Below are 11,600 nucleotides of genomic sequence, written 5' to 3'. Positions count from 1 at the left end.
GCTGCCATATAACTAGGAGGTCACATGTTTAAGCAACGAAAACAATCTCTTGCAAAAATGCAAGGCTATGCCGCATATAGTAAACCCAATATAGTTCAGCCGTTTCCCGAGCCGTTGCCATATAGTAGGAATTTAGTATATCAACCTGCCTTTTATATGGAATTATTTGGCTTAATTCTGAAAATGCTCATTTTGTGAAATAGTATTACTTTACTTTTGTGGGACCCATTTAAATAAAAGAAAAAGAAAAAGAAGACAACAAGTTGCTTAAACGTACAATTTGCAAATTAGATTTTGCAAAAGACAAATCTGATTTGGAAAGATGCAAATCTGATTTTAGAAAGCCAAATCTGGAAACTTTTCCTATAAATAGAAGCTTTGTTCGTTCATTCAAACACACCAAAAAAATGAGAGAAGCATAAAGCAGTGAGAGTAATCCACAGATTGTTGTCTGTGAGATAAATAGTGAGTGGTAGTAATATTGTAGTGAGGTGTTTAAAATAAAGAGTGTTATTTCTTTCGAAGTTGTAGTAGTCTCTTGACACTGCTAAGTTGTAATTATAGTTGAAATATTGCTCCACTCGGGTATTGTATTTTACCCCGTTAAAAGAGTTGGTGTCTTTGTTACTCTCTTGTGTTATCGTTATTTACCGTGGGTATTATTCCTGGGCGGGATTAATATTTATTTTTATTCCTAACAACGTGGTATCAGAGCCATGGCAAGTAATGGTTCGTTGTCTTTTCAGTATCCCCGTCTCACAAAAGATAATTATGAGAAATGGTGTCTACGTATGAAAGCCATTCTAGGCTCCCAAGATGTGAGAGAAATCGTAGATAGAGGGTATGCAAAACCCGATAATGAGGAAGCTCTGCCTCAAAATGAAAAAGATGTCTTGGCAAAGATAAGGAAGAAGGATCAACAAGCCCTCACGCTCATCCACCAATGTTTGGATGATGCCATGTTTGAGAAGGTGGCCGATGCTACCACCTCAAAGGAAGATTGGGAGATTTTACAAAATTCTCTTCAAGGAGTTGAAAAAGTGAGGAAGGTAAAACTTCAAACTCTAAGGGCTGATTTTGAAGTTTTAAAAATGAAAGAATCCGAATGCATTTTGGATTATTGTTCAAAAGTGAAGGCTGTTGTGAATCAATTAAGAAGATACGGGGAGGACATAAAAGATGTTCGTGTGGTAGAAAAGATCCTCCGCACTTCAACACCTAAATTCGATTTTGTGGTGTGTGCTATTGAAGAGTCTAAAGATTTAGACTCAATGATGGTGGAGCAATTGGAGGGTTCTTTACAGGCCCATGAAGAAAAGATCAAGAGGAGACAAGAAGTGCCATTGGAGCAACTTCTTAAAACTCAGGCATCCTTCAAGGATTATGGAGGTGAAAAAAGCTATCGAGGGAACAAACGAGGACGAGGCCGTGGCGGTAATGGACGAGGAGGAAGTAATGGTAACAACTTCAACAATGAAGTTAAAATCCACCAAGCATTCAGAGGTCGTGCTCGTGGACAAAGAGGAGGAAGAGGACATGGCTACTACCAAGAAAATAATGGACAAAGGTATGACAAATCAAAAACTGAGTGTTATAATTGTCATAAATTTGGCCATTACTCTTGCGAATGTCGTAGCAATGTTGAAGAGAAAGCTAACCTTGTTGACGACAAGAAAGAAGAAGATGAGTCAACGTTATTGCTGGCACTCAAGGAAGAAGACAGGGATGATTGTAGCTCGTGGTATTTGGATAATGGAGCAAGCAATCATATGTGTGGATGCAAAGAAAAGTTTGTGGAGATCAATAAAACGGTGAGAGGTAATGTGTCCTTTGGAGATACCTCAAAGATTCAAATCGAAGGGATAGGTATGATTTTGATCTCCTGTAAAGATGATAGTCACAAACTAATTCAAGATGTTTATTATGTGCCAAAATTAAAAAGTAATATTTTGAGTTTGGGCCAACTTCTTGAAAAGGAATATGACATCCACATGAAAAATATGCATCTTTGGCTTAGAGATTCAAGTGGAATTCTAATTGCTAAAGTGCATATGGCAAAGAATAGATTATTTTCTCTGAATCTTAAAACAATTGATGCAAAGTGTTTGAAGGCTAATGTGCAAGATGAATCATGGTGTTGGCACATGCGATTTGGGCACTTGAATTTTGAAGCGCTCAAAACAATGGGAGAAACGAAAGTGCATGGGATACCATCAATCAACCATCCCAATCAATTGTGTGAAGCTTGTCTTCTTGAAAAACATGCAAGGAGGAGTTTTCCAAAGGAGACCATGTCAAGATCAACCAAGCCGCTCCAGCTTGTTCACACTGATGTATGTGACCAATCAATCCACCTTCTTTTGGTAAAAGTAGATACTTTCTGCTTTTCATTGATGACTTTAGTAGAAAGACTTGGGTTTATTTCTTGAACCAAAAATCTGAAGCTTTTGCTGCTTTTAAAAATTTCAAAGTACTTGTGGAGAAAGAAAGTGGCTATGAAATTAAAGCTCTAAGGTCCGATAGAGGAGGCGAATTCACTTCAAACGAATTTAATGACTTTTGTCAGTCTCATGGAATTTGTCGCCCTCTAACGGTACCTTATTCACCCCAACAAAATGGTGTTGTGGAGAGAAAGAATCGAATGATTCTTGATATGGCTCGATGTATGTTGAAAGCTAAAAGTATGCCCAAGGAATTTTGGGCCGAAGCTGTTTCTTGTGCAGTTTATTTGAACAACAGCTTTCCAACAAGAAATGTTAGAGATCAAACCCCTCAAGAAACATGGAGTGGAAGAAAGCCAAGTGTCAAACATCTGAGAATCTTTGGGAGCATAACCTATGCTCATGTGCCACATCAAGGGAGAGCAAAGCTTGACGATCGAAGTGTCAAGCATGTGTTTGTTGGATATGATGTGAGTTCAAAAGGATACAAGTTATACAACCCAAGCAGCGGTAAGGTGGTGGTAAGTCGCGATGTTGAATTTGATGAAGAATTGGTATGGGATTGGGAAGCTCAGGAAGAAACTTCATATGATTTTCTTCCATATTTTGGTGATGAAAAAGAACCAGAGACCGTGGAACCTGTGCAGGATACAACTCCACCTCCTTCTCCAACCAATGTTGCATCTCTCTCTTCTCAAGAAAGTTCAAATGAGCAGCCGCAAAGGACAAGGAGCATTCAAGAGCTCTATGAGGACACAGAAGAAGTTACTAATTTTGATTTTTTATGTTGTCTTTTTGCTGACAGTGAACCAATGAACTTTGATGAAGTTGTTAGAAACAAAAAGTGGAGACAAGCCATGGAAGAGGAGATTGAGTCAATAGAGAAGAACAACACTTGGGAGTTAACAACTCTTCCCAAGGGTCATCGAGCAATTGGAGTGAAATGGGTATACAAAATAAAGAAGAATGCTGATGGAGATGTGGAGAAATACAAGGCACGACTTGTGGCTAAAGGCTACAAGCAAAGGCAAGGCATTGACTATGAAGAAGTCTATGCACCTGTTGCCCGCATGGAGACGATTCGTTTGCTGATCTCTTTGGCAGCGCAAATGAAGTGGAAGATCCATCAGCTAGATGTCAAGTCAGCCTTCTTGAATGGCTATCTTGAAGAAGAAGTCTATGTTGAACAACCATTGGGCTTCGTGGTTAAAAACCATGAAGATAAAGTGTTGCGGTTGAAGAAAGCTTTATATGGATTAAAGCAAGCCCCACGAGCATGGAATAGTTGCATCGACAAGTATTTTCAAGACAATGGGTTTACTCGTTGTCTCCATAAATATGCTGTTTACCTTAAAGTTCATACTAATGGAGATATCTTGCTTGTTTGTCTTTATGTTGATGATCTTATTTTCACGGGCAATAACCCAAGTTTGTTTGAAGCTTTTAAGAAAGATATGTCCCGTGAGTTTGAGATGACAGACGTAGGGCTCATGTCATACTACCTGGGCCTAGAAGTGAAGCAGATGGAGGATGGAATTTTTATCTCTCAAGAAAGCTATACAAAAGAGATATTGAAGAAGTTCAACATGCTCGATTGAAACCCCGTGAACACACCGATGGAGAGTGGGACAACATTGTCCAAGTTTGATGAAGGAGAAAAGGTGGATCCCATATTTTTCAAAAGTCTTGTGGGAAGTTTGAGGTACTTGGCTTGTACCAGGCCAGATATACTATTTGCAGTTAGAGTAGTAAGCCGCTTCATGGAAGCTCCTACCTCCACTCATTTGAAAGTCACTAGAAGAATTCTTCGGTACCTAAAAGGTACAACTGACTTTGGGTTATTTTATTCTTCTTCTAATGATTTCAACCTTATGGGGTATTGTGATAGTGATTATGTTGGAGATATTGATGATAGAAAAAGTACAACCGGTTTTGTATTTTTCTTGGGTGATTATGTTATTTCTTGGAGTTCAAAGAAACAACCAATTGTTACTCTCTCGACTTGTGAAGCTGAATATATAGCAGCAACATCTTGTACCTGTCATGCTATTTGGTTGAGAAGATTATTGAAGGAGCTCAATTTGTCACAAATTGAAGCTACGGAGATTTGTATTGACAACAAATCCGCACAGGCACTCGCGAAGAATCCAGTGTATCATGATCGAAGCAAGCATATTGATACAAGGTATCACTTCATCAGAGAATGCATTGCCAAGAACGAAGTCGAGCTCAAATATGTGAAGTCTCATGATCAAGTTGCAGATATCTTCACAAAGCCTCTCAAGTTTGAAGATTTCCAGAGATTGAGATCGGGACTTGGAATGAAGAAGAAAAATCAAAATTAAGGGAGAGATTTGTGGGACCCATTTAAATAAAAGAAAAAGAAAAAGAAGACAACAAGTTGCTTAAACGTACAATTTGCAAATCAGATTTTGCAAAAGACAAATCTGATTTGGAAAGATGCAAATCTGATTTTAGAAAGCCAAATCTGGAAACTTTTCCTATAATAGAAGCTTTGTTCGTTCATTCAAACACACCAAAAAAACGAGAGAAGCATAAAGCAGTGAGAGTAATCCACAGATTGTTGTCTGTGAGATAAATAGTGAGTGGTAGTAATATTGAAGTGAAGTGTTTAAAATAAAGAGTGTTATTTCTTTCGAAGTTGTAGTAGTCTCTTGACACTGCTAAGTTGTAATATTATAGTGGAAATATTGCTCCACTCGGGTATTGTATTTTACCCCGTTAAAAGAGTTGGTGTCTTTGTTACTCTCTTGTGTTATTGTTATTTACCGTGGGTATTATTCCTGGGCGGAATTAATATTTAGTTTTATTCCCAACAACTTTTTCAGGTCGAATGCCAAAGAAATGTTGGAACTTTTGAGAGGAAAGCGATTAGTGTATGTTGGTGACTCTCTGAACAGGTGGGAATAAATGGTTTGTCTACTAAGAAATTCTGTTGAAGAGAAGATTTCAAGAAAGAAGGCGCTTATTCTTTTATATTCGCGGTATGTTTCTTCTTTTTACTTGGTCTTTTCATCTACATTACTGTCAGATTATTCAATAAAATGTTGTTGCTATTTAACCAGAAAATAATTTTTATGGTCAAAACAAATAAAAAGATAATTCGGATTTTTAATAACCAATTTTACTTTCACTTTTCCTAATATAGATGAACTAGAAACAATGAAATAAAATATTGAGAGAATAAGAAAAAATAAATCTTATTGATGATTGCAGTAGCTTCTTTCCAGAACAAGATATTTAAATAGCAGAAAGTAAAAATGTAAGCAATTGATAATATTATTTCATGAATTCATTGATGATCATACAAAATATGGTAAAGAGGTTTATATAAAGGTACAATTTGTAACTGCTTTGTTCTACTTAACTCTCGCCCGTTACTAATATTTATTACATTGATTGCCATTACTTGAATAATCTTTAACGATTATGGTAATAATAGCTAATCGCGCATGATCATGGATTATATCGATTTCTTTCCATATTCGTGGCTATTAATGAGTCTTCCTTCCTCATAGTCTTTAATTGTGCGTCCCACGCCTATCTCTTCTTTTCTAGTTTTCGGATGCGGTTTCTCTATAAACAATTCCGTGGGTGTTTTACCTACGCCTCTCCTAACCTTCATTCTTCTTTATTGCTCGGACTCTCATGCCACCCGTCAGCACATTATTAGTCCACATGGCGAGTCTATTTCTGCATTGCTGGGAAGCAAAAGTTTTGGATATTAACAGTCTAAAGATGAAGGTAATGTGGTGCATCTAAATTGCTGGATTTAGAAGCCTATTAGCCAAATGGTGCAATGATCAGTAACAAATAATTGAAAAAGGAAAATGAAATACATAGTGAGGTACCAATTTAGTTTCAATAATTCATTGTATCAATCTGCTGATCCATTGTTGAATGTTGTGCAGGACTATTGTTCAGTGAAGTTTGTATGTACGACTTTTATGGAACTTAAGAGGCGAAGAAAAGGAACCTCAGCAATCCAGAGATCGCGGTGTCCATGCTTGTACTGAAAGTGAAGAAGCTTTCTTCTTCTTTTAGTCGAGCATGCCCGCCCTTCAGCAGACATTGCATTTAATTTTACATACAAAGGAGGCTTGTTATGTTTATCTGTTATTACTCTAATATAGGACTCTTTTCTCATTTTATAACATAACAGAATCCAGCAAAAGAACCTCTCTTTTTAGTGAACAATGTGGGACCTCATCAAATAAAAAGAAATTAAAAAAGAAAAGGAAAGGAAAAGATTTAGAAACAAGTTGCAATAACAACTTGTTGTAATAACAAGAGAAACAAAGAAAATTTACAAGTTGCCAAAACTTGTTTTGGCTGGTTGCAAATTGCAAAGAGATAAACCATTCTGATTGGTCCAATGGTTGGCAAGTTTTGCTATAAATAGCAGGCTTCGTTCCTCAGTTAAGTACACCAAATCGAGAGAAGCAACAGAGAGTTAGAGAGAGTAATCCACAGATAGTAGTCTGTGAGATAAATAGTGAGTTGGAGTAATATTGTAGTGAGGTGTTTAAAATAAAGAGTATTATTTCTTTGGAAGTTGTAGTAGTCTCTTGACACTACTAAGTTGTAATATTATAGTGGTAATATTGCTCCATTGGAGTATTGTATTTTATCCCGTTAAAATATTTGGTGTCGTTGTTACTCTCTTGTGTTATTGTTATTTACCGTGGATATATATTATTCCTGGACGGGATTATTATTTTATCCCAACAAACAAATTGTTGAAAAGAAAATGTGCTCTAATACTCTAATATATAATCTAGCAAAATCCAGATCTTAGCAAAACATTACATGCAAAAAGCTGCCTCTTTGTACAGATTGTTCAATACTACGTACAGAAAATATAATCACAAAATTGTTTTTGTTTAATACAAGGGGCTGCACCTGATCGTTTTTTTTCTTACAGGTTGCCTACGTACCCCGGGCTAAGTTCCTACGGGGATCAAGCCCAAACGTAGTTCTTTACAGTACTATAATTCTATACATTTGTAAAATTCTAATCAACATTGACAATCAGCATCCTTCTACTGGCTTTCTTCTTTTGATGGATCTGCAATTCAACAACTTCATTGGTTTCAGCTTATCCATCTCTGTACTATTGCAAAAATCATCAATCAATTGATCACTTTCTCTTGCAATTTCTATAAACAAAAGGGGGTTGAATTCCTTTTTCCTTGTCTGCTCACGAACAACAACCTTATCATCAGATGAAAGAAATGGATGCTTTAATAGCATATCAGCAGTCCATCGCGATCTCGGCTCCTTAACAAGACACTTTCTCAGAAAATCTTCAACCTCTTTCGACAATCTTTCGTTCTGCAAATCCGGTGAACCCGTTCCAATTTTGCACAATAGATAAACAACGTCGTCAGCTTCACTACTGTCTTCCCTGTAACCATCTCAAAGACAGTGCACCCGAAAGCCCAAATATCGGCTTCAGGTCCGTACTCGTTATCAAGAACTGATTCTGGCGCCATGTACATAGGTGTTCCTTTGAGTCCGCTCTTTCTTTTCTGACTCTTCACTCCAACCTTCTTCGCGAACCCGAAATCAGCAATCTTGGCAACTTTTTCGGTCCCCACAAGAAGAATGTTATCTGGTTTAATATCAAGGTGAACGAAACCTCTTCCGTGAATATCACTTAGCCCCAACAGAATCGATTTTGCGTACTGCTTTACCTCAAAATCTCGCAACCCTTGCCTTGAATTTTGACCAATCCGATCAGCTAAACTACCAGCAGACGCGTACTCGAGCAACATGTTATACAATATTGATCTTCCCATCTTCTTCAGTAACATCAGCTCCGAAACATCGAATAACATGATCACAATCTTGAAACTCATGTAGTAATTCTCTCTTTCTGTAACGACTTTGAACGCGAAAATAGGGAAGATTTTACTGCGATTGTCGACGGAATATCGACGGAGGAGTTTGTTGTCGTTGCTAAAGTGACGATACCGAAACTGCCTCTTCCTATGGTTTTGGCTCTCGTCCACAATATTGGATCGCTAATCGCCGCCATTGAATCAATTTTTTTCTTGCTCTCAATAGTAAGTAATAACCTGGTTTTTGTTTTTGTTTAGGTAACGTTCTGATGTTGCTTTACTTATATAAGTTTCCCTATCTACATATGATTACGTGTTTCTTGAGTTACAAGGTTTTTAGGGCCGACAAACTAGAGTTGTAAAGTTTCCATAATTTGTTTCTTTTCTCTTTTTCCTTAATTAATTAACAAATTATATATTTACCACTTTTCCAAGTAATCTTACTAAATGATAGGTACTATATTTTTGGGTAACCCTAGCCAGTTTCTATTTCTTTTTAGAAAAAGCTATAAGTAGTACTAGACATAATTTTGTTTAATTAATATTTAAGTTATGTAATAGTATGTGACGACCCAAAGGGTCATCACCTGTTTCCTCATTCGTTCCGTGCTTCGGAGGCCTTGGAAACCTTATTTCTTTTACTTACCTCGATTTGCGCGCGCAGTCCGGGCGCGTAGCCGGAAAGCTTTTATGTTGAAATATGTGAATTCCGTGAAAAATTTGAAGAATTTTGATATTAATATGATTAAAGTTGACTTCGGTCAACATTTTTGGTAAACGGACCCGGACCCGAGATTGGACGGTCCCGGAAGGTCCGTAGAAAAATATGGGACTCGGGCATGTGCCCGGAGTCGAATTCCGAGGTCTAGAGCCCGAGGAAAGAATTTTTCCGTGAAATTATTTTTCTGAAATTAATAAGGAAAATGGAAATGAAAATTTATTAAAAGACTGTGGTATCGGGCTCGTATTTTGGTTCCGACGCCCGGTACAAGTCTTATATATTGTTTAAGCGCTTTCTGTAAAGTTTGGTCGAAATCGGACGTCGTTTGACGTGTTTCGGACCTAAATGTCTAAAGTTGGAAGTTCATGAATTTTGAAATGAAAATGATGAGTTTGAGGCTTGATTCAATGATTTTGATGTTATTTTGGCAATTTGATCGCTCGAGTAAGTTCGTAGGATGTTATTCAGTTAGTGTGTGTGTTTGGTTAGGAGCCCCGAGGGCTCGGGAGTGAATTGGAGGTGGTTCGGGGTGTTTTTACACTTGGAAATAGGATCAGATTTTCTGTTGCAGACCTTTGTTCTTCGCGAACGCGGCCCTAGGCACACGTTCGCAGTGCCTTGTTATCTCCTCCATCGCGTTCGCGTGTTCCCTACCGCGATCGCGTAAGCTAAATTCAAACCCCAGTATTTCCCTTCATCGCGTTCGCAATCTGGCCGTCGCGATCGCGATGGTCTATTCTGTTCTCTATCGCGTTCGCGTCCCTATGCACGCGTTCGCGTAGGCCAATCTTGGACCCCCCAGTAGTTCTTCTACGCGATCGCGTATTCCTCCACGAGACCGCGATGACCAGTCAGTGGAACCCTTCGCGATCGCATCCCTGTTTCCGCGATCGCGTAGGGCAATTTTGCCCAGCGATTTAAAAAAAAAAAAAGAAACAGTAGCTACGGGTTTTATCACAAAAATACACGAGCTCTTCTTCTCCACAGCCCCTAGGCGACTTGTAGAGCGATTCTTCACCAAACATTCTTGGGTAAGTGTTATCTAACTTGTTTCCTTCGATTTTCTTCATTAATTAGTGAACTCCTAGCCCTAAAAACATGAAATCAAGGTAGAAGTTATGGGTTTTGGGTAGAGTTAGGGTTTTGAGAATTTTGGGTGATTCAACCTCAATTTGGGGTCGAATCTTAAAACAAATTATATATTTGCACTCGTGGGGTTATGGGTGATTGAGTTTTGGTCCGAGCCTCGAGTTTGGACCATGTGGGCCCGGTGTCTAATTTCGGGATTTTTGGAATAATGCTAGGAAATTCATATCTAGGCTATGGGATGTTACCATCGAGTCTTTATTGATATTATTAAATTGATTATGCCTAGATATCACTGAATTGGAGGTTGAATCACGAGGTAAAGCAATAGTTGAGGATTAAGCGGATCTCAAGGCTTTGAGGTAAGTGTTTGGTTTAACCCTAGCTTGAGGGAATAAGAGTTGAGTCTTGTTGCTAATTGCTATGTGATCGAGTACGATGTATAGGCATGGTGACGAGTATCTATACATTGGTGTCTAGCATGACCGTGAGTCCTTATAATGTGATTATCATGAACTGATTGTGAATTCCATGTTTATTGGAGTATTTCTATATGTTGTGAATAACATGTGAACGGTAATATGATCATTTGATTTCCTGGGAGCATAGGCTCGAATTGTGATACGAATATTGAAAGTATATGAAATGACTTGTTTCATTGAGGAGCGTCGGCTCCAGTTGTAGAACGAATTGTGACAGTACAAGTGATAATTGAACCTCTAGAGCATTTACTCGAGTTGTGAAGAGAAGAGATCATTATGTTGCCCCTTGACGGGCTATACTGTTTATTGTGATTCCTCTGCATTGTGTTCTTGACGGATGCTAAGGTCGCTTAGGTTAATGTTTCCTTGTGTCGTGGGATGACTATAGTTATAGTTGAGATGGTTAAGTAACGTAATAGGCTAGCTATCAATGGGGTGGTTAGGTGAGGTAATCGGCTAGATATAGCTGAGATGGTTAAGTGTTGTAATAGGTTGGTTATAGCTGCGGTGGTTAGATGTTGGAACTAATGTGGTTATAGTAATCCCCTTGCCGGAATATTTGAGAGGATGTTTTGTTCCCTTACTGGGAAGTCGTTATATTGTTGTTTGTAACGGAATATGAGATAAGAAATTTCTTGGAGCTTGGGCTCCAGTGATATCGTGAGATAAGAAAAGTAAGAAAGAGAAAGCGTTGTTGATTATTCCCTTGCCGGGACGTTTGGTTGAACTTGTTGGATTCTTTCCCTTGCCGGGATGTTTGTCAAATATTTACTTATTTTTATGCCCCTTAATTGTGACTGTTGTTTGGGGGAGTCAGACTGTTAAATGATATTGAGGATCGGGTTGCGCGCCGCAACAATGATATTGAGGATCGGGTTGCGCGCCGCAACAATAATATGTGAGGGTCGGGTTGCGCGCCGCAACAATGATACATGATAAATGATATGGGTCGGGTTGCACGCCGCAACAGTGGTATTGTGGAGCGGGTTGCACGCCGCAACAATGG

At 38.4% G+C, this 11,600-nt stretch overlaps 1 pseudogene; it reads right to left on the bottom strand.

Moving 5' to 3' along the window:
• Positions 1-7,493: 7,493 nt before the first annotated feature.
• Positions 7,494-8,502, bottom strand: LOC109219116 (annotated as a pseudogene).
• Between the last annotated feature and the right edge of the window lie 3,098 nt (positions 8,503-11,600).

The sequence above is a fragment of the Nicotiana attenuata genome, unplaced genomic scaffold, assembly GCF_001879085.1.
Source record: "Nicotiana attenuata strain UT unplaced genomic scaffold, NIATTr2, whole genome shotgun sequence".
Classification (NCBI taxonomy): domain Eukaryota; kingdom Viridiplantae; phylum Streptophyta; class Magnoliopsida; order Solanales; family Solanaceae; genus Nicotiana; species Nicotiana attenuata.
Note: the sequence above shows the minus strand (reverse complement) of the source record. Positions and strands in the feature narration are given on the sequence as shown.